This window comes from Pseudopipra pipra, chromosome 1 (genome assembly GCF_036250125.1).
Source record: "Pseudopipra pipra isolate bDixPip1 chromosome 1, bDixPip1.hap1, whole genome shotgun sequence".
Classification (NCBI taxonomy): domain Eukaryota; kingdom Metazoa; phylum Chordata; class Aves; order Passeriformes; family Pipridae; genus Pseudopipra; species Pseudopipra pipra.
The window spans coordinates 15,885,636-15,912,811 of record NC_087549.1 but is presented as its reverse complement, the minus strand read 5'-3'; the positions used below and the strand labels follow the sequence as shown (position 1 = coordinate 15,912,811).

Here is a 27,176-nt window from a genome sequence, read left to right as displayed (position 1 = left end):
GCCAGCAGCTGAGGAGGGTCGTCCCTTTCCTCTGCTCAGCCCTGATGAAACATGTCTGGAGAGCAGTGCCACTTCTGCACTTCCCAGTACAAGAAAGATGTGGACTTTTATGGAGCACACCCAATGAAGGGCCACAGAAATTATTAGGATACTGGAATGGACAGGTTAAGTGAGGTGGGACTCTTTGTCCTGGTTATCACCCATGCATATAATCACCTGATGGGACAATTGAAGATATAGTAGGCAGACTCCTCTCACTTCTACGCAGTGGCAGGAGAGACAATGGCCACAAATTAAAAAATAGGCAGTTTAATCTGAATCCAAGAAAACCAACTGTGAAGTTGGTACAACACTGGCACATGTTGACCAGAATGGTTGTGAGGTGTCCATCTGTGGAGATATTCAAAACCTGAACACAATCTGAGGCAATCTGCTATAACTGACCCTGCTCGAGCAGGCTGGTTGGTCTGGGTAAGCTCAGCAGGATGCTTTCAACACAACACTGTAATTTCAAAGTTATTTTGTAATTCTCTTCCATTAACTGAATATTTCACAACTATCAGTAATTTAGTAAATCAGCACTTATTTCTGCAGATGTAAAATCTGAGGCATTTTAAAGAGCTCTCTGAAGAACATGCACCCACATATACCACAGCAGTGATTAAATTCCCATGCTAATTCACAGTTCAGTGGCATTGCCTAGTCTTAGCTTCAAAAGGCCCATTCAGTAGGCACAGGTTTACAAAACCTTGATGTATTGTCTTAATAAAAATCAGAATAAAATACTTTGCATCTGCTTTCTGCACAGTACAGTTATCTTTGTCTACATAAAAAATTTTTTATTTTTCTTTCCAAATCCCAAACTAGCAATTCCTTTTGATTTAAACAGACATTAATTAAATAGGAAGGAGTTCACATTATGGGAATACTTTGTAGAGTTTATATAGGGAAAATGACAAATGTAATTCTTCAAAAATGAACTTTATTACTGTTTTGGGATTCCAAGAATTGATGTTAAAAAATCCAGCATGTAATTCTTTAAGAAATTCAAAGCAAAAAAACGTGATTTATGAACAACTGTTTTTATACTCTCTGATTCATTTCCTATAAGACTTATTCTTAATTAAAATCTTGAATAATTTCCTATGGTGGGTAATACTGTGGATAGTATTTCTTGTTAATTTAAATCAGTGATTCTTTTAAATTGATGTCTGTTCCCTGATCATGTTTCTCAGTGTTTTGTCATACATGACTAAGAAACACAAGGTGGTATATGTCCTTTGACAACTTCTATTTAGAATTCCTTAAGTTTGTTTTCGTCTCTTTTTAAAAATTAAGTAATTTCTGTGGCAGTGTTTCCAATGTACTTAATACAGAAAGAAGCTAGACGTGCTGACATGGTTCCAGGACAGCAAGTAAACACCTTGGTAAATTTAAATGTGTGAATATTCCCAGAAGAAGGTGATTCCATTGTCTGTTAAAAAGGTCAGCATGTTTTTTTCCTATTTCTTTTACAAGAAAATGTAAGCTATTTGTTAGCAACTGTAAGATTGCTACATCTGTGATAAGAATAAGTGTTTGCTGGCTGCTGCTTGATTTCACTTTATGTCAGATTAACATACGAGGTACTCTGCAGCTTGATATTTTCAGACTGCTGCACGTGCACTGCTTTACCTGTATACATTGCTGCTTACAGAACTGAGAAACAGCTTTGCAATTTATATGTTGGATATCTTGTATTTTGACTGGAAAGAAGGTTTATTCTTTTATTTCATTATAAAACAGAAAGCAAAATAGTTTCTTCAAATATAACCTTCCATACGTAAACAATATATATAAAATTGTATTCTTAATTTTATTTTACAGAAGTAAATCTGCAGTATGTAGGAAGACAAAAAATGGGAACTAAGAAAAAAAAAGCAGCTCTTTGAAAATTTTTTGAAAACCTACTGAAAATGTATTTAGAAACTGGAAGATTTTTAGAAATTGGAAGATTCTGGAATCGGAGAGCACAATGAGACAAAAGATGAATCTAGAACGACTGATGTAATGAATGGGGCCCTCCAATCTCTGAGCAGCATCAAAGTACTAGAAGTTGCTAGATGATGCTGTTCCAGACTCTGTAAAAAAAGCAGTGACTGCTGGTGATTTTCTTTAAACAACAGCTCTAGACTGGCTTAATCTTGTAATGTCTTAGTGGATGTTTTTGCACAGTAAGGGATATACACTGCAGCAAAAAAATCTCCATCATTACAGCTGTGTTTGGAATTCCAGCAATCTATATCAGTTTCATCAATAAACCTGTTGTCAAGTAAAATAATGTCTGAATTAATTTACAGAATGTTTTCACCAGCTCAAATTTAAAAACACTCTGACATGAATTATTACTCTTACGGAAACTGTTCTTTTGTGCTTAGATAGCAAGCAAAAGGATCAGGCCAGGTATACTGAATGCTGGAAAAATTATAGGATTAGACAATGACCCAAATATATTTGCAACCTGTGTTTGTATTCTCAAATATAGAGAGGATTTAGCAAATAATCTCTATTGAAAACTGGATTTCCATTAGCCAGGATATTCAACCAGATTAATCAACATTTGAAACTGAACAATTTGCTGAACAATTGTGGAAATTCTTAGAACTGAGATTTCACCAGATTGTCCAGCTGCCTGATAAGCATGTTCAAATGGCTTTGAATATTTATTTTAGTGGAGGCTGTTGTACAGAAAAAAACTGCAAACAGATAACACTATGTTTTGCTTTTTCAAAGATATGCATTTAAATAATTTTTAGATCTTCCTGGAAATATGAGATGTGGATGCTATTGACACAAGAATCTATTACTTTATTTGTCCAATATAAGGGTTTGCAGTCTGAATTTACTATATTTCAAATGTCCTGGGATTCCTGTTCTGGAAGGAGGACTGTAACTGGGTGGAAATGGGCATGTGTAAGAGACATTGTGTACTCTGACAAAGCAACTCATCTTGAGTGTAAAGGAAGCCCTGGGCACAGGAGAAACACTGAAATGTAATAGTTATCCTAGTACTCCACTTCTCATCTGTGCTATATTAAAACAGGATGCAGCTGAATGTTTGCAAGTGCTTTTGAAGAGTTCACACAAAGAAAACAATAGCTTCCAGAGGGACAGAGATTTCTGCTGAATTGTTTGTGTATCATTGTGACAGAAACAAAAGGAAAGTAAGATACACAGAGCAAATTTTAGTTCTACCATACTGCTGAACAAAAGATGGTTTGTTCTTTTAGAAGAGGTTCCCCCTCTGGCTTCACTCTCACTAAAAAGAACAAAGCTTTCATTCAAAGAATTTGATTAAAAATATAATTTGAAAAAAAACAGGTCTAGAAATGAGAATGTTACTATGAATAACACCCAATAAAAGATCATGGCTAATCTTCTTTACATTATTTTCATTTCACTGCTAAATTATTAAACAGCAATTTTTCAACTGCTTTGAACTCTGAAATAGCATTTTCTGCAATACTTATGCTCTCTGGTACACTGCATCAATCAAATCCGGCTGCCACAGATTTCAAATAGCTTGTTGGAAAAATGTGGTGATTTAACATGCTGCCTGTACTGCGCCTTGACAAAACTGAGAAGTAGTGAGAACATTTCCATTTAAATTAATTGTCCACTATTAACTTCCTAATGGAGTTTTGGTTAATTAACAATTATTTACATGTGAAACATTAAGACATTTTAAACCAGTCCTTAACCCTCTCTCATTCTTCATTTGCCATAAAGCCAAATGAAAACCTGTAAATGAAGCTGTTGCTGAATCAAGGATTTTAGCACTGCCTCTGGTCGATAATAAGAGCTAGTTGTAGCAGTGATCAGCACACTGGCATGAGATCACATACAGAAGAATGCTTCAAGGTACCATCAATCAGACTCAGATTTATCAAGTTGCAGAGGGAGTTCCCATCCTTCAGCCAGAGTAATATGTGCCCTTCTGCATCATATGACACAGCTGCAGGCATGTGGCTGGTGTCCGTGTCTCTATAATCAATCTCTTCCTTCACAGGAATAGAAAAGCTTTCATTTCTAGGTAGGTTACTTGGTATTTTTTTCAATGGGAAGAAGGTTTCTTTCTTAATTCTGTATTATCATGGAAAAGTGATTGCCACTAGTTTAAACATAGTACCCACTGTCATAAAATAAATGGAAAGAATGATTTCTCCTGCTATTAAATGTGAAGTAGTTTGGATTGGAATTTATCTGAGAATCCCAATTAAAATAAGAACAAGAAAAGAAATTGTGGTTGGACATCTAGAAACCAGAAATCAAGTAAATGCAAAAACTTTATGTTCAAAAGCATTGCAATCCAAATGAAAAATAACAGACTGACAAATTACTGTTGACAACCCACTAGGAACTGAAGCTGTTGTATGGCTGTTTTCAGAGAATGAAACTTGTGACTGATATGAACCTGACAACAGGGCTGAGCAACTTGTGCACACAGTGCTATTTCAGCAGGCACACTCTGTATCAGGTGAACTGGAAGCTGTGGGTAAAACAGAGCCCTGGTAAGACAAAAAAGGGGTTGACAGGGCTGCTGCGAGGCTGGCTAACTAGTATATAACCTGCTGCCTGGGAAGAAGGCTGCACCAACGGAATCAGAATCTTGGACAGCCTTAAACCCACTCTGAGGCTCTGTGGGGTTTGCTGGAGGGGATTGGGGATAGTGGGAAAGGAGGTCAGATGGCTGCAGGCTGAGCAGGTGCCATCGAGGCCCTTGGCAATCAATGGCTGCAATTGCTGTTCTGCCAGCGGGACATGCGATACCTCGGCTGGGCAGAAGGATGCACGGCAGAGCTGCCAGATGAACGAGACTTGGCAAGCCTGAAGGTGGGGATGGAAATCTGGAGCCTCTGGCCAAAAGCAGAGAATTAGTCGGGTTCAGTCGAGATACAGAATACTGCAAGCAGAATTGCAATTCACTCAATGTTCCTACCTACTCTTGTCTTTATAGCCATTTCATATGTATGCATTGTTTTATTTTTTCTTTCATGTGCTTTATAATTTTTAGTTAGATAAAACACAGTAATGTTAACGTAGCTGTGAAGACAATTTAAGCTCATGTTAAAAATGTGTAGAAGAGAACAAAACCGCAAATCTCCAAAGTATTCTTATTTGGCACAGGAAACAAACTTTCAATTTTTTTTATAGGAAAAGCATATATTTTTCCTATATTAGCATCCACACAAAGAAGCAAAAATGAGACACTCAAGCTTTTAAAAACAGCATGCATAAATTGATTTTCTGATTACTTATTGGTATTAATGTGAGTTGAGTTAAACAGCACCTGAAAACAAATATCTAAGCAAAACTTTAGGCAGCTAGCTTTGGAAATCTTGGCTTTAAGAAAAGTATAACATATGCATTCATCCACCATTAGTGATTCTGGCTTATTGAATTGGCTGGACATAGTGATGGATTCCTGCCTTGTCAGCACTTGTATCTGGAGGAGGCATTGCCAGAGATGTGGTTATACATAATCTGGAAACAAAAGACCCTTGAACAGGACTTCATATCTTGTTTGTACTGTTTCAATCATATAAATTTTCAAACTTTTACTTGATTAATGCTAATCAGTGTGCTGGATTACTTTATCTGACTGTACTTTGCTCTGACAACAGTTTTGCAGACCAGTCAAGAGTTTTGGATTTGATTCTCTAAGTTTGAATTTCATGTCCAGTGACTCATCAGTATTTTCATGAAAGTATGAGCTATTTTATTCAAACAGTATAATAATAATAATAATAATAATGTAGAAAGTTAGCTATAGAGATACTTTTGATACTTTGACCTCTCCTCAACTTATAAATTTATATATATAGATAGATTTTCAAAAGTATATAAAAAATGTAGTCATTATTGTACTGTAAATTCATGGATAGAGCTGTTCAGTGAATATCTTCTGTCCACATTTTGTACAGAATCCAGCCCAGTGATCTAATAAATGCTTCTGGATGGTGTTGAAATAAAAAGTTCTGAAAAGAAATCCTGAATCTGTACAGGTTTCAGGAGCTGTTTTTCTTATTATATGTCCATTCCTGTAGTGAAATGCATAGTCCATCTGTCTGCAAGCAACATAAACAGTAGCATACGTGCATAGATGAGTGGCAAAGAAAACTGGAATTATATTTAAACAGAGGTTACAAACCCAGAAATCCTACACTGTATCTAGGCCTAATTGGTTTACTTTTAAAATTTCATTGTCTCATCTTCCTTTACCTTTCATTGAAAAGTTTTACACAAAGTTTGCATATTGATGTGGTCTAGTAATCATTTGCTAGTGTTTGAAGATTCATTTTTCAAAAATTAACTTTGTCTACTTGTCATATGAATAGGAGAAAAATACAGAGACAAAAGCAGAGAGAATGGAAAGTATCACACTATTTCTTGTTTCCATCAAGATCACAGTTTGGAGAAGACTGGTATACAATTTTCTTGCAAATGAGAAACTTAACTTTCTTTGTTTTGCTAATACAATGTATTCTCTTGAATACTCACCTGAAAGCTCACTCTTTCTCCTTCTCTTTATTGGGAAGTCTAATCTACAACCTAATCTATTTTCTATATGAGGAAGGATGAAAAATCACAGATTCTATTTACATTTTGCTCTGAAGTGGGTGATAAGTGCAGTCAAGGAGTTATTAATTGTTCATCAATAGCGATTAGTGTGGTCAGCAGGATTAGGGCAGTGATCATCCCCCTGTCAGCACTAGTGAGGCTGTACCTTGAATCCTGTGTTCAGTTCTGGGCCTGTACTACAAGAAGGACATTGAGGGGTTCGAATCAGTCTAGAAAAGAGCTATGAAGCTTGTGAAGATTCTGAAGCCTGGGTCTAATGAGGAGCAGCTGAGGGAGCTGGAGTTGTTTAACCTGGAGAAAAGAAGGCTCAGGAGTGACCTTAGAGCTCTCTACAACTACTTCAAAGGAGGCTGTAGCAAGGTGAGGGTTGGTACCTTCTCCCAAATAACAAGTGATAGGACAAGAAGAAATGCCCTCAAGTTGTGCCAGGGGAGGTTTACATTTGATATTAGGAAAAATTTCTTCCTTTAAGGGGTTGTCAAGCATTTGAACAGGCCCAGGGAGGTGTTGGAGTCACCATCTCTGGAGGTATTTAAAAGTTGTGTAGATGTGTCACTTAAGGACATGGTTTAGAGGTCGACTTGGCAGTGCTGAGTTAACAGTTGGAGTCAATGGTCTTAAAGGTCTTTTCCAACCTAAATGATTCTGTGATTCTATGACTTTTTTTCCACAAATAAAAACAAACTTTGAAGACCCCCTGCAGCACTCCAGCTCATGACATTTACCTCTGCCCATGGCAGGAGGGGGGAGAATCAGATGATCTTTAAGGTCCTTCCAAGCCATGATTCTATAGTTCCATAGTGCAATCTTTTCAAGTAGATATTACATTTGCTGTAAGCAGCAATCCTCATGGATTTTGCCTTGATGACAGATCCTTCTGAAGTACCCCACTTCTCTTTTTTGCCTTCATCACTGCAGCTTCTTATCAAAAACCATATCAGGAAACAAAAATATTGAAAAGAAGGAGACATAACTTTTTAGTTAATTACTAAGCAGACAAAATTTTTTTTGCTTCCTTTGCAGTTATTCTTCTTTGAAAATAATCTTTTCTGTGTCTCTGATAACTTCTAAAATGAAAGTAAAAAATGACTAAGATTCACCTTTTTAAAATAGGGAAGTTCCTTTACTAGTGACTTTAAAGTGAGAGCGGGAAAACCTGCTGTATGACTCTATTGATCAAACAGCCATTCTTCCCTCTAGAAACTGCAATTCTGAAGTGTTCAGTTCTCTTTTCTCTGATGTCCATTAGGTTAAGTCTGCTCTTGCTTTGAGATCGAGGCTTATGATCTCTCAGATTCTTTCTCCAGATTCTTACTTGGCTTCTGCCTTTTCTTCTTCCTTTTGGAAAAGACTTCATCCTTTAGAATTCCCACATGTTGTAAGTCAGTCCTACGTAGATAAAGCTTAATACATTTGAGCATGCCTAACTAATTAAACTGTTAAAGTGACAATCTGAGTATAAATTAGACATAAAAATCTTGTTAAGTGTTATATCCCATGTGTCATATCCACATATTAGACAATGCCCTCTATTGCGTTGGTACCCATTTTCTTTTTCTTTTCTGCAATTTTATGTAAAAGTCCCACACTTTTATTTTTCATCCCTCTCTCTTTCCATCTGTCCTTCTTGCTTTTTTCCCCCCCTTCTAACCATCCCTTTTTTTCTTTCTCCTTCTTTTCTCTCCCACTCTTCCTCACCACCTCTTCCCCCTTACATTTGTTTCCTGATGGGCAAATATACACAGGTTCCACCTTGGTACCTAGTCCTCTCAAGAGGCCTTCAATGGGAATTCGCCCCAGTTCTGTGTGGTGTAGGTCACAGCAAACCCCCATTCAGCTGACTGGTTTACTATAGCTCTTGGGATGAGTTTGTTCAAGAGGAATACGTGAACTCAATGTTTATCTGGAGAACTGAAGAGCACAGCAGTAGGAGCAGGAAGTTCAGTCACAGCTGTTTATTCAATTTCCAACACATGCTTTACTGGCAGTAACCTGCTCTGGTTACATCGTTCTTGGTAATCCAACTCCTAGTTTAAGGACAGGGTAGGTATGTTGACAAAAGCCAACTCAGATAACTCCTTTCTGTCTTAGTCCTCGAATTGGATGGTTGTACTGTTTTTCACAGATGGTAGTGTAGAACATGTGCAGGTGTTATCCATCTAGACTTTCTGAGCTCTTCTGTTTTGTATTGGTAGTATCTATTTAGTGATTTCTATGTGAAATAATAACGTGGTAAGTAGAAACGTGGTTAATATTACCATTTTCTAAATTGTATTTTTTTCAAATTACCTAAAACTTAGAGCTAGAAGCTATTTTTTTTAAATTATTGTTATTAAATATGATTTATAATACACTAAATCTCTTTTCTTTCACTTCCCAACTCCCTTTTAAGTGGAAGAATACCCTAGAGCTCACACATACACACACACATACCTTCCCCATTCTAAAAGTTGTATCTGTATCCATTGTATTTATTTCCGTATTTATCTCCATTCTCACCACCTCTTTTAGTGGGAACACTGCATTGTCCGCTGGATGGAAATAAAAGATAAGAAAATAACAAAATCTCTCGCTCAGGAAATAAAAACAGTTATTTAGGACTCAATATTTCAAGGGGATTGCTTGTGGCTCCACAGGAGCTTCTGTTTGACAAGTTTGAATTTTGCATGACAAAACATTTGCTACAGAAAGAATGTTTTTCAACTCTGTGCTAGAGGAGAGAGAAGTGCAAAGGATCTTGCAAACTCTGCCATAGCTCATTTTCATACTCATGTGGGTGCACCATAAATTTAATTTCATTCAGTTCTCTCCCTAGTCCTTCATCTGCAGGCATACAGGTTTTTTTCAGAGGTTGTTTTTTTTGAATCAGTTCATGAATTTGGCTGACTGAGTTTCATATCTGTGTAGTGTAATGACTGAGTTAGATAAGAGATTCTAAGAGAATTGCTGAGGCATCAACAATGTTAAAACTCAAATGTTAAGAATTAATAACATGCATATGATAGCTGTAGGAAAGACTTCTATCCTTCTGGAGTAGGCTCTGGACATCATTTTCCTCCATCCTCCACCTGTGGATTCACTGATTCAATGTCTTCTACAGGCTGCTTGCCCTGCTAAGGATGCACCAACACATTTAAGGCAAATTGAGATAACAGATGTGGTGTTAGTGAGCAAAGCTAAATGGGAGCTATGGTACAGCATGTAGAGGTATGTGGGGAAAGAGAGATGAGTTATTTTCTATACAGGTGGAATAAGGATACATGTGCAGGGTCCCAGTATACAGATGGCTGACAAAGTCAGGAACTATGTTGGACTTCAGTCTATCATCACAGATGAGGAGGCAGTGAATATTTTCTGCTTCCTCCATGTATGTAGGAGAGTTACTGCTGGGGCTGGCACCTATGGCTATCAAGTATTGTACCATTTTTCATACCTGAAGGGGCAGAGTAGAATAACTATTCCTCTGAGTGTCTTCGGGGGGATGTGATAGTTTAAATATTAATTAGCACCAGCTTTCAGTGCTTCCACATGCTTGGATCAATTATATCATCGTGGTTATACAGTATCCATATGGTTATTGTAACTGCACCCGGCCTTGCCTTGATTATGCAACAAGAGTCGTGAATCATACCACAGTCTCTCAGCTGGTTTATAGCCATAATTACGCTCCATGTGTTTATTTTAATTTACATACTTGTCAGCTGGGAAGAGGAACACTTTATAGAATCATTGTAGTTTTATCAGTTGTAACAAATGACCTTATCTCTACTGCCTTCCATTATCTGTGAAATTGATTCTCTCTTTATACTTCTTATTTTCCTTTTTATAAATTCAAACTAACTAAAGAGTCCATCTTTATATTCTTAGTAAGGAAATAAGAATTGCATGATAACTCAAAATGTGGAGCAGGGTTCTAACTCCTTTAACCATTGTAAAATGAACCTTTTATTACTTTGCAAATCAATCACCTGATAGAGATTAAGATAACTTTTAAAAAGCTCATGACTGTTTTCATCAGCAGTTGAAGTCTTTAAAATGTAGTTGTTTTAGTTGCGCGATCATTGCCTTGGTTTATATTTGTACAGCCAAACTTTTAAGTTTCTCCAAAGCAAATAATGAAGTTATACATGTGCAAATTAATTTATGTATTATGTTTATTGACACAACCAAAGGGGTGAGTGGTTTTGGGACCTCTTACAAATACCTTCTCTTGGAGTCTAAAATCAAATACAACCTTACATGTTCAGAGGAAAACGTATAGAGAACAACTATGCCATGAACTTCAATCGATAGAAATAAGATGCAGGATGCGGTGAACTTTTGTGGCTAATTTTTTATCCTCAGTGCACAGGAGCTAAAAGTTCACTTTAGGTCATTCCCAGTTCTGGAGATACCTTTTTGTGGCCACACTCCCAGGATGGACGACACAGCCTGTCTGTGCCTTACCACCGCCAATTCCTAAAGTACAGCAAAAGGGACCAGGATAAAAAGTTTGATACAGCTGTCAATGATATTGAAAAGGAAATTTTTATTTAAGTATTTTGTTGTAATTGGACTTAGGATTTTACCAAAATGTCTGTGAGTCTGTAAGGACAGTTTCCAAATTATAATGTCATCTTCTCTCTAAAAAATCTCCCCTTAAAGGTTAAAATCTTTTCTGAAGTTTCTAGTAATTATGATTCAAAAACATGCTGCAATGTGCAAAATAACCAGAAAACATTAAAATCACAGCTCAGGAAATAATATAGTAAAAACCTGATGACATGTAAGCATTCAATGAATTTAGAGACTTGGCTTATGATTTTCAAAGCCTTTTATTTGGTGTGACAATAACTGTAAGTTCCCCCAAACTTTCTGCTACAGAACATATGCTGCAACCAGAACTGACTTGAGAATCAATGCCATTCTGAAGCAAGTTTTTGGGTTTTGAAATGTATTGATTTTTTTTTTCCTCACAGTAGAACAATGAGAATACCATCCTGGAAACAGTGTTCTCAGAAAAATGGAATTTTGTGAAAAATTTTGACTGAACTCTGAGCTGTTGCCTCTGGAAAATGTAAGTGGCCTGTGTTCAGCTTCAGGCTGGGGGACACTTTTACTGATCCAGAATTGTATCCTCCGATTTCAATATCTTTCCTGACTTATCTAGGGCAGACCTTCTCATCCGTGATCAGGCTGAATTGGGCAAATAAAAGTCTTTGACATAGTGCTTTGCCCTAGTGGCATTCCATGTATGGCGATAGCTTATTTTTATGTTCTCTCTAAAAACCTTCCTAAAGAAAGCATCTTGATACCTTTTGCATTTTATGGAAGTTTTTTAAACTTAAAAAAACAAAAAGAAAAAGGCAAGAAAAGGGGAAAAAAAAGGAAACTTAAGTAGCTATATCTACATGGAAGTGCAGATTGTGAGGTTTTTTTAGGCTATGATGTCAAATTAAACTCTTCTCACCAATATAAGTGACTTTTTCACGTGAACAAATATCTGTGTTTTGGGATCAATCATGGTACTAAAGCAAGCTTAAAACTATTACAGGGTCAACTGTCAGTAAGCTTCAGACCATAAGTAACAAAACCAGCAGAAACATCTCGGCAAAATAATGGCATAAATTTAAATAAATGCAACTATGCAAGAATTAAGAATATTATGCAACTGCTGCTGAAATGGGAAGGAATTCTATTTTATTGTGGGCTTTCTTTCTAGTAAGTTATGTCCTCAGCAGTTTTCCGCTGGTCATTTCAGCCACATATAAAAAATATCTTCTTAACTGTTACAGTCAATAAAACAATTAAATGTTAAGACAAAGAAAAATGAAAATCCTTGTCTATTCTGAGTACAAAATTTCACTGGAGGATAGATAAATGTTTTAACTGTTTGAAGTATTTTCACTTCTTGTGATTATTAATACAAAGGTAGCCAAAGAATATTTTTGAGATAGGAGAGACAAACTATATATGTAAACTCATCTCTACTTATTGCTTATTCTCTTTGTTGTTCATAAGTTTATAGTGAAGAATATGCCAACATGAGAGATGTCCAAAATAGAAAGTTACTTGCAGAATGCGTCTAACCTGTTGTATTGGGGCAATTAGATAAAAGACAGTCTATCTTCAGATTCTCATTTATTTGGCAGAGTAGTAGGAAGACTACTAAGACATTACTCAGAAAAAATATGGAAAATAAGTAAGTTAATGACTAAAATATCTTTCAAAGAAAAGTTCAACTCCCAGAACTAGTGTAGAAGAATCAAAGGAGAAAGTGGGAAAAAGAAGAGGGTGGCAAGTCTACCAACATGTACATCAACATGGCTATGGTAACTGACACTTTTCTCAGTAGCAAAACTCGGGTTTGCTTTATGTTTGAAACTCTTACCCGTAGATCGTTTTCTATGTCCCACTGCAATACAGAAAACTTCATGGGTTTCCATCAGTTGCACAGCAAAAAGCTTTCATCTTCAGAACCTTGCCCTTAATGTTATTCTCTATTAGGTGACCAAATATATGCAGGAATAAGGAGGCAGAAGAGGTAAAATTAAAATGTAGTAGAAAAAAACCCCACATTACAAAATAAGGTTTATTTGTCTGGGAAACAAAGAAAACATGAGTCTAAATTACACATGAGGGCTTACACAAATATGCAGATATAGAATCACAGAATTGTCAAGGTTGGAATAGACCTACAAGATCATCCAGTCCAACCACAAATCCAGCACTACCACTGCAACCCCTAAACCACTAAACCACATCACCCAGCACCAGATCCAGACACCTTCAGGGATGGTGACTCCACCACCTCCCTGAACTACCTATTCCAATACCTGGCCACCATAACAATGAAAGGTTTTTTCTAATATCTAGTCTGAACCTCTCCTGTCTCAGTTTAAGACCATTTTGTCTGGTCCCCTCACTGCAAGCCTGGTAGAAGAGACTGATCCCCACCTCACTGCAACCTCCTTTCAGGTAGTGATAGAAAGTGATGAGGTCCTTCCTGAGCCTCCTCTTCTCTAGACTAAACAAACACAGCTCCATCAACCATTCCTCATAAGAAGGTTTTCTAGACCCTTCACGAGTGGTCCTTTTCACCCTTCTCTGAACACACTCCAGCACCTCAATGTTCTTTTTAAAGTGAGGAGTGCAGAACTGAGCACAGTACTTGAGGTGCAGTCTCACTGCACCTCACTGCACTCTACTTGAGGTGCAGGGGGGTGATCACTTCCTTAGTCCTGCTCTTAAGCTATTCTTGGTACAGACTAAGATGCCATTGGCCTTCTTGGCCACCTGGGCACACTGCTGGCTTATATTGACCTGGCTGTCAACCAGCACACTGAAGTCCCCTTCTACCGAGCAGCTTTCAAGCCAGTCCACCCTGCACTGTAGCACTGCATGGGGTTGTTGTAACCCATGTGCACCAAGGCACTTTGCCTTATTGTACCACATGCAGTTGTCCTTAGTCCAGTGATTGAATATGTCCAGGTCTCTCTGTAGAGCAGATTCAACCCTCTCACCCAACTTAGTGTCATCTGCAAATTTAGTGAGGGTGTAGTCAATCCCCAGGTCCAGATCACCAACAAAGACGCTAAACATGACTGGCCCCAATACTGAGCCCTGGGGAACAACACCAGAGACCGGCCGCCAACTGGACTTAGCCCTTTTAACCACAACTTGCTGGGCCTAGTCATCCAGTCAGTTTTTTACCCATTGAAGAGTCCATCAATCCAAATCACAAGCAGTTTTTCTAGGAAGATGCTGTGAAAGATAGTGTCAAATGCTTTACTGAAGTCTAGATCAGGTTGGTCAAGCAGAACCTGCCTCTCATAAATCCATATTGGCTGGGCTTGATCTCCTGGTTGTCCTGCATGTACCATATAATCTCACTAATTGTAATCTTTTCCATAACCTTGTCCAGAACTGAAGTTAGGCTGACAGGCCTGTAGTTCCCCGGATCATCCTTCCGACCCTTCTTGTAGATGGGTTTTACTTTCACTCATTTCCAGTCAGCTGGTACTTCTTCAGTTAACCAGGACTGCTGGTAGATGATTGGGAGTGGTTTGGCAAGTTCTTTTGCCAGTTCTGTAATTACTCTGGGGTGGATCTCACCAGGACCCATAGACTTGTGGGTGCCTAATTGGCATAGCAGGTCACTAACCATCTCCTCCTGGATGGTGGGGGCTTCGCTTATCTCCCTGTTCCTAACTTCTAGCTCTGGGGGCTGAATATCCTGAGGACAACTGGTTTTGATACTAAAGACTGAATCAAAGGAAATGAAATATCACATAGGTTTATTTAGTCTAGTTTAAGAAATATTTTTCCAGGAAGATAAATGGACAGTATCTCCAATTATGTGTGCTCTAGTTGCAGTACAAGTTTGTCATTTTAGTAGTACAATTGTCTGGAATGTAGAAAATCTGAATTAATATCCTTGTTTTCCGTTGTCTTGCTGCAAAATCCTGTGAAATTTCCTGCCCTCTTCTGTCACTCAACTGGTAATAAAAAACATTTCTATAGCAAGGTTTTTCTTAAATCCAATAGAGGAAAATGTGCAGTACAGATACTATTGTATTAAATCCTACTCTTTACCATATTCAAAACAATTTGTAACAGTTTTGTCTGATTAGTGCTTGGGAAGAACAAAGGGTTTATGATGACCATACTTACCTCAATCATAAAAATTACATCTTTGAAATGTTCTACTGGACTTCACAAGACTTTCCTTTACTGATCTTTGTTCATCAGTAACTATTTTCTAAATTCAAACATTGAAGTCAAAACAGCTAAGCCAATTTACACCAGTTTCTTTTCTTAATATTTTAGCTGTGAGATTTCACTTGCCCCACAGCAGTTTTGATGACTAATACATCATCCATGGGTTGAACAAATAATTTTTGTGGCATATCTTTCCGGTTTATATTTTTACATTCTATACTTATTAAAACTTCTACTTCAATTTATAAATACTAATACAGTGAAGCATATGTATATGTACTTTTACATATACAAATATTTTTTTAATATTAGAGTACTCAGTCATGCATTAAATATTTTTAAAGTGTTCTTTCAGTGGTTAAGAAATGCTTTTTGCATTTGTCTTTTGCAACCTTGTCCCTCTGAAGTCTCAAATAAAACATTTCTATTAACATCTCTACTATACCTTGAGGGTAAAATTTCTAAATATTACATTAGAAATGAAAGATTATTTTTGATGGCTTTAAATATTTTCTTCAGTATTATATTATAAACATCTGTACAGTAGAATTCTTTTTCTAAAAATATCACGTAACAGAACATGTATGTTATTTTGATATGAATATTCTTTGTAACATGATACTATTTCTGTAACAAAAAGGACAAAAAAAGGGCATAATTTCTGTTGTAGGATCTTATTTCTGTTTTAACTCCCATTATCCCACAGCATCGAAGAATCTGAGTACGTCTTGAACACAGAAAGAACTGACTCAGCCCCTGTGCTGAGAACATATCATCTTTTAAGCTGATTTAAGAGATGACCAATACGAGAGATGCCCAAAGTAGAAAGTTACCTATAGAATGTGCCTAATCTGTTTTATTAAGGCAATTAGATGATAAAAGATAGTCTTTCTTCAGGTGCTCATTTATTTGGCAGAGAAGTAGGAAAATTACTAAGACATTACTCAGAAAAATATTGCAAATAAATTAATGACTAAATTAGCTTTCAAAGCAATGATCATTGACTACCCAAAAATCATGTTCCTTTAAAAAAACAAATATTATCAGTGTCCTACAAAAAGGCTAATGACAACATAGGAGAAATTCAATATCACAAGCTCCATCATGTAGGTAGGCTTTATTCTACCTACCCTCAGATCTCAACAGTGACTAAGCTGTTCTTCCTAGAGTCCCTCGAAATCAGTAGAGAGAAATATACAAACTTTCAGAGTACACATATCTGACATATTTTAGGTATCATTTTTAAAAGGAAAAGAATTCTTTGTGTCCTCCATGGGCTATGAAGATATTTTAGGCTGATTAACCTACTGTGATACCAGCAGATACATGTATTATAAAAAACATGAAAGATGCGATTTTATTTCTGAAAGCCAGTGGGATAAAAGCATTCATATGACAAACTGTAAGTATAAAATATATATTTAACATTAAACACCAGCTGCAACAGCAACACTTCACATTACAACACTTGAGAATTATTCAATAAAATTGGCATGAAATTTGCAAACTTGGCTCTAAATATCTGATAACCTTGGTGTAAGGAATTAAACAGCTGATGGTGAGAGATAGAAACAATAAAGCAATAGCAGCCACTTAGGCTGACTCCTAGTGTATCAGAAGTTATAATGCTGTGCAATTTTGTAAAAATCACAGATGTTCACACATTTACCATATCTTAGATCATCCCAGAATTAATTTTTTAACTAACAAGGAGTAGGTTACCAACAACACTCACTTTAAACTTCCTGAGCAAAGGCAGAATCTCATGAAGAAAGAAAGCAAGTTTCTGTACTGCCTAAATTTAGGTTGTCTTTTGGTAGCTCTGTATATCTGGTGAGTGAGGAACAGTTGTTGTCTTTCCCAGGACAGTGGATTCTGGTGCTGTCTTCTTACTTATCCAAACTGTCCCTGTCCTGTCGACGTCTGCTAGTTTTGAGAGGGGGGTAAGAGAGGAAGACTGTGCTTTCTCCCTTTCCAAATCCTTCAAGCAGACATACCATTATGCAATGAACCAACTCATCAAGATATCCTTTGAAGCCACAGGTGCTCTGTGTCTCTTTTCTCTAGGCTGACAAAATTTAACCTTTCTTACTCTGTGGAAAGTACCTCTTGTACATCAAAGTTTCACATCTCCTTTTCTAAATCAAAATGGACTGTACCCAGCAGTTGATAGGTTGAGCGGTTTCTGTAAAATACTCTCTGTTGTCAGCTTGATGAGTTATCTGCAACTGTTGCCTAACTCCAAAATAAAAAGTCCAGGATTCAGGACAAGAGCAGAAATTATGTAGAGAGTCAGAAGTATTTCTTTACTCTTTGCCACTTTGGCTGCTTATATAGTTCATATGCCAAGATAATTGCCTCATAATTTTCAGCATACTATATATATATGTATATATATATATATATATATATCTATCCATATACACTATTTTGCTTCTCATATACAGGCTAATTCCCTTTAAATGGAGTTTCAGGACTGCTACTCAGAAAGTCTTCATCTTCACATAACCTAGAGTTCCCTGTGATTTGTGAGAGACAAAAAAAAAGAAGTCCACGTGTGTGGAGACATACAATGACATCCTTTTGTTTGAAATTCAGTCAATAGGAATTTACTACTAAAATATTTTTGTGATTATTATGAGACTTAACCTAATCATATTTAATCACCTGTTTTTCCAAATCAATGATTTGGGAGCCAACCATTTGACCATACCAGATCACAGTTCCAGAGACAGAATAGGTAACATTCTATAAAACAGAAAAATATTTCAGATTTTCTGAAGTTACTGCATTTTGTTTTGGGTTTTCACTTGTTTGGGTATTTGCTTTGTTTGTTTTGGGTTTTTGACTGTTTTTCTTTGGTGGGCTTTTTGGTTTTGGTTTGTTTTTCTTTCACTTATTTGCTCCTGCTGTTAAGGTGTTTATCTGTCTCCAAGAAACCCTCAATCTTGTCTTAATTTTGGTGTGATTTCTACTAAAATATAAAAATAGTAAATCATAATTCTGTATTTTGTTTCATCAGTTCTAATATGAAAGACCAGTACCCCAAAGTCATAAATACACATGAGAGCACACTTTCTCTATGATCTTATTCATGCAAAACTGTCTTTAATCAAATCTAAATAAAGAGAATAAGAGAAACAATATATGCCAATGCAGATCTGTTTGAAAAGCCAAGAACACAATGTGATTTATCATTTGGAAGGTAATGAGAACTTTAAAATTCAAATGAATAATGTGTGAAGAGAATCGTAGTAGCAAATATACAACACTGCAAGAAGGTTATTTGGTTTAGGACACAAACAACTTTACTAGTTCAGAACAAATATCTACATAAATTCTGAAGAGATATTTGAACCCTGTTAGCTGTATACTGAAAATAAATAATTGGAAACTGAAGATTAAACTATAAAAAATTTCCTTGGCACACTTGCACTTAAATGAAAGCTTATAATTTACACAAAGCATAACTACATTTTTAATATGTAAAAGGCACATTAATCATTCAAGTGCTAGAGAATCCTTAGAAGAGTCACACTGTTATGTGTTAATGTTAGAACTATTTATAGGCACACTGATTGTTTTAATTTCACAGTAAACATAAACTGTCCCAATTTAACCAAGTATTTAATAATTTAGAAAGTCAAACACCAATGAAAAGTAATGTTTTTATTTCCCTGGTAAACAGGCTGACCTTTAAAATGAGAAGCAATCTCTCTCTTTTACTGCCGCTGAATGAGGAGATTTTAGCATCTGATTGTGTCTCAAGCATCTTCATTTAATTCTTTTTCCTGTGTTCTTGAAGACTCCTGCTGTGTTCCTGCTACCCTGCATTTGACACAGACAATAAATTCTAATTCAACTCATAAATTTCTTAAAAGTATCTAGATAGAAATGCTAAGCTAATTATTATATGTTTAAAGTAATATATGAGCTTGTAACTGTTATCACAGACTTGAACTGGGCAGCAAGGGGGGCAGTTTCATTAATGAAAGCTATGTGCATTCTCTTGTGCCATCCAGGGATACCAAAATGTGTGCATGTAGAAACACCCTTCCAAGACTGCTTTCAGAAAGTTCGCTCTGTTTCTTTGAGTGAATAGTGCAAATAACTCATAGGTTTATGTTTCCCCTGGGGCAGTTTAGGAGTGAGGAAACCTCAAAAACAGGAGCACAGCAGTCATTAACAAAAAAATTCTCAAAATTTGCTTTCCGAATGGGAGATATACTAGCTGAGTTTTCACTTCTGTTCTACAAAACACATGCATGTGTGTCACAGAGATACATACACACAGTCACACTCACCGCACAGAGCAAACTCACGTGTGTCAAGGTCCAACTGTGAGCAGTACTGTCAATTCAAGGGAATAACACGCTGCAGCTGGCGAGGTACTCAATAGTACATGGAATAAAAAAATGATCTGGGTTGGAAGACACTTTAAAGATCATGTAGTTTCAAATCTACTGTCATGTGCTCAGATACCTTCCACTAGATCAGGTTGCTCGGGGCCCCATTTAATCTGACCTTGAACACTTCCAGGCGTGGGGCATCCACAACTTCCACAACTGAAGTAAAGCAGATGTACACTACAGAACTTTGGATGAAACTTTCCCATTACTATTCTCTGTACTTCATTTTTCCAGCAAATACCTAAACATATGAATGAGTTAGGACTGGGTAGATAGAGCAAAAATCTTACCACTCTGAGCATTGATTTTGTGTATCCTTCACCAGTGATAAAAGTTTTAAGCTTGGAACTATTCAAAACATGAGACTGGCCAACAGGAACTGATTAAAAGATGGTTCACATGTTCTTTTAGGTTGTCTATTTTAACAAAACTCCAAAGATATTCTGCATTTCAAAGACAAAAATCAACACGAAAAGGTAAAATGTCATCCAGCTCACAGAATCACAGGATCAGAGAATAGTTGAGATTGGAGGGGAAGTGCTTCCTTCTCCTTAAGAGTGGGTCATCACAGGGACCTCTGGACATCATCTAGTCCAACACCCCTGCCAAGGCAGGGCTACCTAGAGCAGGTTACACAGGAACAGGTTCAGGTCTATAATCCTTAAGTGTCTTTAGGCTAGCATACTATGTTTAAATATCTGAAAAAGGCAGGGAAGTTTGTCTCAGTTATGACTTCAATGCAATAAATCTTCGCACTCCAAATTCCACCTCTGTGTGTAAAATCTGAAGATAGCTTCTTTTGCTGTAGGACTGAAGAAAATGTTAGTGAAGAGAACATAAACTAAAGTCTTCTTCCATTCCCCACCAGAATATTTACTTCTTTTTATTGCTCTGGTTATCATAATTTTGAGAGGGGATGTTTGAAACTTATAGTTCTTTGAGGATGAGTTTTCTAGCTCCAATAATTTTAACTTAATTTGAGCTTAGCTATGTGTGAGACTTCTATGTAGAACAAAACTGTCATGTGCCAGTCTAGAATTTAATTTTTATGGAGTCATTTAAATATACTATTTTTAATCATGATTTAAACATCTTATTTTAATTATCATTAAGATCATTAATTTTAATTGTAAGTTTCCTTTATTTTCTTCCCAAAGATAGTTTCAGTCTCATTATTTTCATAAATATTAAACCAAGTGTATCTTTTGCAGTAAACCTAGATTTTTTTTTAATAACCTAAGGAATAGAACACAATATTTTCCTGAAAAAGGAAGAAAAGAAGAAATACACTAAAGATACGTATTTTGGGACAGATTCCTACTATATATTTTAGAAATAACTTTTCTGTAATGGTATTCAGTCTACCCCCTTTGAAAATCATCTGTTTTCTCACCTGAAACTGTGAACGAATGAGGTGTTTACTATTTGCAGTTTAGACATTAGCAGGAAGTAAGATGTGGAAAGAAGATGCAATTTTACAACAGAATCCAGAATAGGTGTGTTATACTGTATACTTCCTTTCCACTATAGAGAGGTAGAGGGGAAACCTTCCAGAGTTGTAGACAGTGGTGTGCAAGGGAAAGGGTTTGTGTGCTGTTAATAATCATACTCTAGGGAAAGGATCTAAACTCAATTAAAGTACTGAATTTTTGAGAGCTTCTGTGAAAACTCCCAATGTGCAGTTAATATACGGAAAGACTTTATTTTGTAGTAGGTAATAATTACATCTTTAGTCATTGTTTATGTCAAGCCTCATTACCATGAAAATTGAAATTCATTTAAGATAGGTGAAACTTGTGGTTTTAAATTGTTTTTATTAGTCGAATAAAACTACAAGTTCTGTGGTGTTTTCAGTTGTTGAGGCTTCCATTTATTACTTTAGAAATGTATGCTTCAGAGAGTCACTGTTACAAATGCTGTGTGATTGATGAGTAAATTGCACAATAAGAATTAAGTATCTCATCTAAATGAGATACTTAATATCATAATTTCCTATAAAATGAAGATACTTTATAAAAATTAAATTTCCTTTTTTCTTTTTTTTTTTTGTTTTTCCTTTTAAACAGTTCAAACCCAGCAGAAATACTGCTGAATAAAATGTCTGATTTTTTTCCTATTTCTGTTCTGGGAATGATAGCAAAGGTTTTACTTTTAAAATCAGGCTTTTGTTTAAAAAGCAAGAAACTGCACACATTTGATTACTGGTTTTTTGATATGAATTGGATAGGCTACATGATATTTGGTCTAATCTCAGACTGAGATGGAGTCAAATTTATTTTGAAGTTCTTATTTTTAGACATTTCAAAGAAAAAAAGATAAAAAAATCTTTTAAAAAAAAAAGAAAAATCATTTTCTGGACATATGTTATTGACCCTCTCTATTGTTTGCTGGAAGCATCTGTCTGGTGGTGCCAATATATGGTTCATCCCTAACTACCGTTGTTCATTCTGCGCGGGCAGTAAAAAAATTCCTTTATTTCTCCGTGCAGCAAGTTCCAATTGATATATCCAGCAAACAGGCCCATATAGGCCATGTTTTCTTCTTACCTTCTTCCTTTTTAGTGTAAATAAATGACTCTTCTAAATAACAACCTCCAAACTGGAGAGACATCAATTTGACAGACTATTCAGTGGGTAAGGAATTGGCTGGCTGGATGCGGTGAGAGAGCTGTGGTCAATGGTTCTACATCCAGATAGAGGCTGGTGATGAGTGGTGTCCCATGGAGCTTTATCTTGGGACTGGCACTCTTCAATCAGTGACATAGACAGAGGGATCAAGTGCACCCTCAGCAAGTTTACGGATGACACAAAGCTGAGCAGTGCAGCTGACACAACAGAAGGGTGGGATGCCATCCGGTGGGACCTGGACAAACTTGAGAAGTTGGCAAATGAGAACCTCATGAAGATCAACAAGTCCAAGTGCAAGATGCTGTACCCGGGTTGGGGCAATCCCAGGCATTAGTACAGTCTGGGAGAAGCCACTGAGAACAGTCCTGAAGAGAAGGACTTGGAGGTTCTGTGGATGAAGTGCTGGACATGAGACAAGAGTGTGAGCTTGCAGCTCAGAAAGCCAACCACATCCTGGGCTGCATCCAAAGAAGAGTGGCCAGCAGGTCAAGGGAGATGATTCTGACCCTTTCCTCTGCCACTGTGAGACTCCACCTGGAGTCCTGCATCCTGGGGTCCTCAGCACAGGAAAGATGTCAATCTGTGAGAGTGACATAGATGAGGGCCACAAGGATGATCAGAGGGCTGGAACACCTCTCCTATGAAGACAAGCTGAGAGAGATGGAAGTTTTCAGCCAGAAGAAGAGAAGGCTTTGGGAAGATCATGCTGCGGCCTTCCAGTACCTAAAAAACAGCTTATATAAATAAGGGAGAGGGATTTTTTTATGGGCAGAAAGTGACAGAAGAAGGAGAAATAGTTTTAAACTGAAAAAAGGTAGGTTTAGATTGGATGTTGGAAGAAATACTTTACTGTATTGGTGATGAAGCACTAGAATAGGTTATCCAGAGAAGTTGTGGATGTCCCATCCCTGGAAGTGTTCAAGGTCAGATTGGATGTGGCCCTGAGCAACCTGATCTAATGAAAGGCATCCCTGACTGTGGCAGGGGGATTGAAACTACATGATATCTAAGGTGTCTTCCAACGATAATAATTCTATAATTCCATGATTCTTCTCTTGGAAAGAGTGGGAAGAGACTTGAAGGGATAGAAAGCAGTAATCCTACTAATGCTACCAATAAGAAGCAAATTTGTTGCAGCTTTTTTAAATGATATGTTATTGTTAACAAGCTTGAGAATTAAATGATCCCATATGCAATGGGACATCAAATTAAAATATCAATAAAATACATATTAATATAATTTGAAAGGATATTAAAAGAAAAAAAAAAAAAGAAAAATGTTCTGTGACAGAGGGGAATACCTCTTCTGATCCACAAGACTCTTCTGAGTATGGTGGTTGTCTCCCAAAGTTTTCTCAGTATCTGTTGGAGACATGTTTTTCTGTAGGAGGGCTAGCTATTTTCAGGTGGTTTCTAAGCAATCATTACTTTACTATTAAGAGAAGTTCAGGTTTTGTCATAAGATTAGCCTTAAGAGGAAGAATTATTACCATCTTTTGCCTTTTTTAAAAAAATAAAAACTATAAAAGTAATTCCAGATTTCCAATCCACAGTTTTAGCTTATGAACTGAGGGGAATCCACTGACCTTTTTATGTAGTGGTCATATGATACATTCTGATATACTCATAAAGACACAAGGGGAAAAGTTTTGTTATCATAACCATATACTATTTCAACAAACTACAAAAAAAGGATGAGTGAAGAAATAATTTTGTCTTCTTATATTTTAACTTTGTGATTGTTAGGACAAGAAAATATTATTCTTTGTATTCAAAATTGGTTTACTAGTTCTTAATTAAAACTGTGCAAGCTATCTTGGATGCTGTAACCAACAGATGTTCTCAGCCTCATATTTAAGATGATTCCATCAAATGTAGTCATGAATACATACATTTAATACAAACAAAACATAAAAATGGTGCAGAACATAAACTGAATATTAATGTGCTTTTGAATATGTACAACAACATAAAAGGGTGAATGAGTAGAAATGGAAGAGAAACTAATTCAATTGAGAAATACAGTGTATACTTTAACAAAGAATATAATTAACCTTTGGGTAGTGTACCTGGAGAGCTAGAGGACGTTTAATTAAGTGAAATTTTAAAACTGAAATTGGTTGAAGATTAGTTGTGTTCTTAAGTACCATACTATAACTGTACCAGAAATTAGGGTCATGGTGCAAGAATTAATGAATGTAATTATTTTGTCTGTTTTATGCCATAGATCAGAATTCAGAGTATACTTCTACCTGATTCTGACTAAACACTAAGGTAACTGATGATTATTTCATAAGTATCTGCAATTCCATTTTTCTGAACTGTCTTTGCAAGCTTTTTTACTTGAATTTGAGACATTCAGGATCTATAGAAAGGTGTCAGTACCCTGTAGCATCAAATATGCCATGGTTTGACTTTGGCTTTTTAAAATAACATTCTTTTAATTAAGTAGATCTACACTTTGATGTGAATTCAGTCTAAGAAAGCTATCAATCTTTCAATGTTCAGCATTGTTGTCAAGGAGTTGTATTTTATTGGTAAAAGGGTCCCTGTTTCAAAGCTGAAATTTTCCTCTGTTCCTTTTTTAAGCCTTAGGAACTTTTCAGGGCTTTGACTATGATGTTGACAGCACTGCAATATACAAGAAAAGAACAACTAGGATACCATCATCTTCTGCTCAGTATTTTGAAAACCAAACCCTGGAGTAGATAGTGTTTTATGATTGTCTAAGATACTTTTCCAGAACATCATCTTTGACTTACTAGTTTTATCTAAAATAAAAGATAAATTCCAGATGCCAACTTTAATTTTACTTTTCAAAATGCTGATCAGACCACAAACTACTAAGATGTATTTGACTGCCAAATGAATGCTTTGTTTAATAGCTGGTGATATAAAACTAAATATCATTAATTAAGAAGGCAAGAATACTACTGGAGAATGCTAATTGAAAGAATGATTTATTACAGGGATCAATAGTAACAAGGTACAAGAAAAATGTTAATGGAAAATATCAATACAGAAATATTAGATCCTTTTCTAAAGTCTGTGAGGGGAGATAATTGTATTTGATGTTAGACAAGTACTTTTGCCAGTCCTTCTTTTTTTTTTTTAATGGGGAAGGAAGGGATGAGGAATGAAAACTAGAGTGCCTTAAACATCATCTGCATTGAAAAGAATGCACCTAGCTTTTGCTAGTCTGCCAATTTATTTGTTTCTTTAGTATTGTAAATAATTTGTCCCAGTGCACATATAAAGACATCACATTTCAGATATTAAGGAGATTATACTCATCAGCAAACAAAAATAATTTGTTATAAGATGTGTGATGTTATTAGCTGAAAATGACAAGGAAATATTTTACTTATTATTTATTTATGCCTAGAATAGGAAATCATAATTAGTACTGGATTCTTAAAACTAGTTTAGTAACTTGTACATAGATGCTGCTGATATTGTTCTGGTCAGGAATTTTACGAGTCAGTAGTTGCAGTGTTATCAGGTAAACCAGTTTCATCTCAATGTAGCTGGAGTGTACTAAGCATTGTAGTTGGATCCTTAGAATAGCATCTGTTGACAAAAGTAAAAATGAAAAACTATTATACAACAACACACAATAAATTCTTCCCAAGTATTTTTTAAGAATGGAAGGAAATACATTTAAATCTCTGTGACAACATACAATGACAACTGTGCTAAATGGAAAAAAGAAGTAATATTGCTGATGTGTTCCTTACAAGATCAGTAATGCCAACTTTTCAGCTATTCTCTTAGTTATCTCAGGTTAATATGGGCCATACTCACACTTAACCAAAAGAAATAATGAAAGTAGACAATATTATTTACTAGTAATTCCTAAGCATTAATATAAAAGGCTTCATTTTTCAAATGGGGAAAAAAATTCATCACATTTTGTTTAGAATGTGCTTTGAATATATATTTATTTCCTTCAGGTCCAGGCTAAAGATAGGGATTTCAAAAAATGAACAAAATACTTTTATTTTCATTGAATTCCATATACATCATTTGGTGCAGAAGTACCTAAAAGAAACTTTGTTTTACTACCATTCTAGTTAGCACTTTAGAAATCTTGACTTTCCAATGTATTCTAATAAATAAATAAATAAATAAATATTGTTTGATAGTTCCTATGGTATTTCAGGTGTTTAGTGCTTTTTATGTGGCCCAAAGACTGACCACCTTTCAAAATTTATAAAATAATAGAAAACAAACAAAGTTCAATCTGCTGCTTAATGCTTTTCCACAACCAATTGAAAGGCCAGAATCATAACTGTGGTAACTTCCTAATTTCTACATCACAAGACATAATTTGGTTTTACTTTTTTTTGTGTGTGTTTTGATATTCTTGGGTTTTTTTCAAATTTCCTCCAAGTGTTTCCTGACAGCTCTATATATTCAAATGAGAACATTGATATTCTATACTGTTTATGAAGGGAGCTGGTAATTGTTACCAATGTCTATGGTCTTCAAAAACTTTCTACAACTACACACTGAAATGTGACTGAATAGCTGACCAGACCTCAGTGGCTCTTCAAAATCAGGGCTTAGCTTTCGCAAGAAGCTATATCATAACTCAACAATTCCACATTTATCAAGTTCTTCTCAAAAACTGTTAGATATTTTTCCCCACTCCATTGCTCTTAATAATCTGTTTTAAAACCCAGACCATTCATATAACTGCTTGTATCTTTGCCAATCTGTAACCATTTTGCTGATGTTTTACATGGTATATGTCTCCAGGTTAACTATTTTTGGAGATGTTTCAGATAAAATAGTTCAGCTGTTTCCAAAAAGGGCT

At 36.0% G+C, this 27,176-nt stretch overlaps 1 long non-coding RNA gene across 2 annotated transcripts; it reads left to right on the top strand.

The window, feature by feature from the left end:
* The first annotated feature begins 370 nt into the window (after nucleotides 1–370).
* LOC135410101 (uncharacterized) lies at nucleotides 371–2,314 on the top strand. Of its 2 annotated transcripts, none has more exons than XR_010428516.1 (3): nucleotides 371–471; nucleotides 1,377–1,485; nucleotides 1,867–2,314. It is a non-coding gene; the product is annotated as an uncharacterized LOC135410101 (long non-coding RNA). The 2 variants fall into 2 exon arrangements; XR_010428519.1 differs by having other exon boundaries at nucleotides 383–471; nucleotides 1,354–1,485.
* Nucleotides 2,315–27,176: the final 24,862 nt, after the last annotated feature.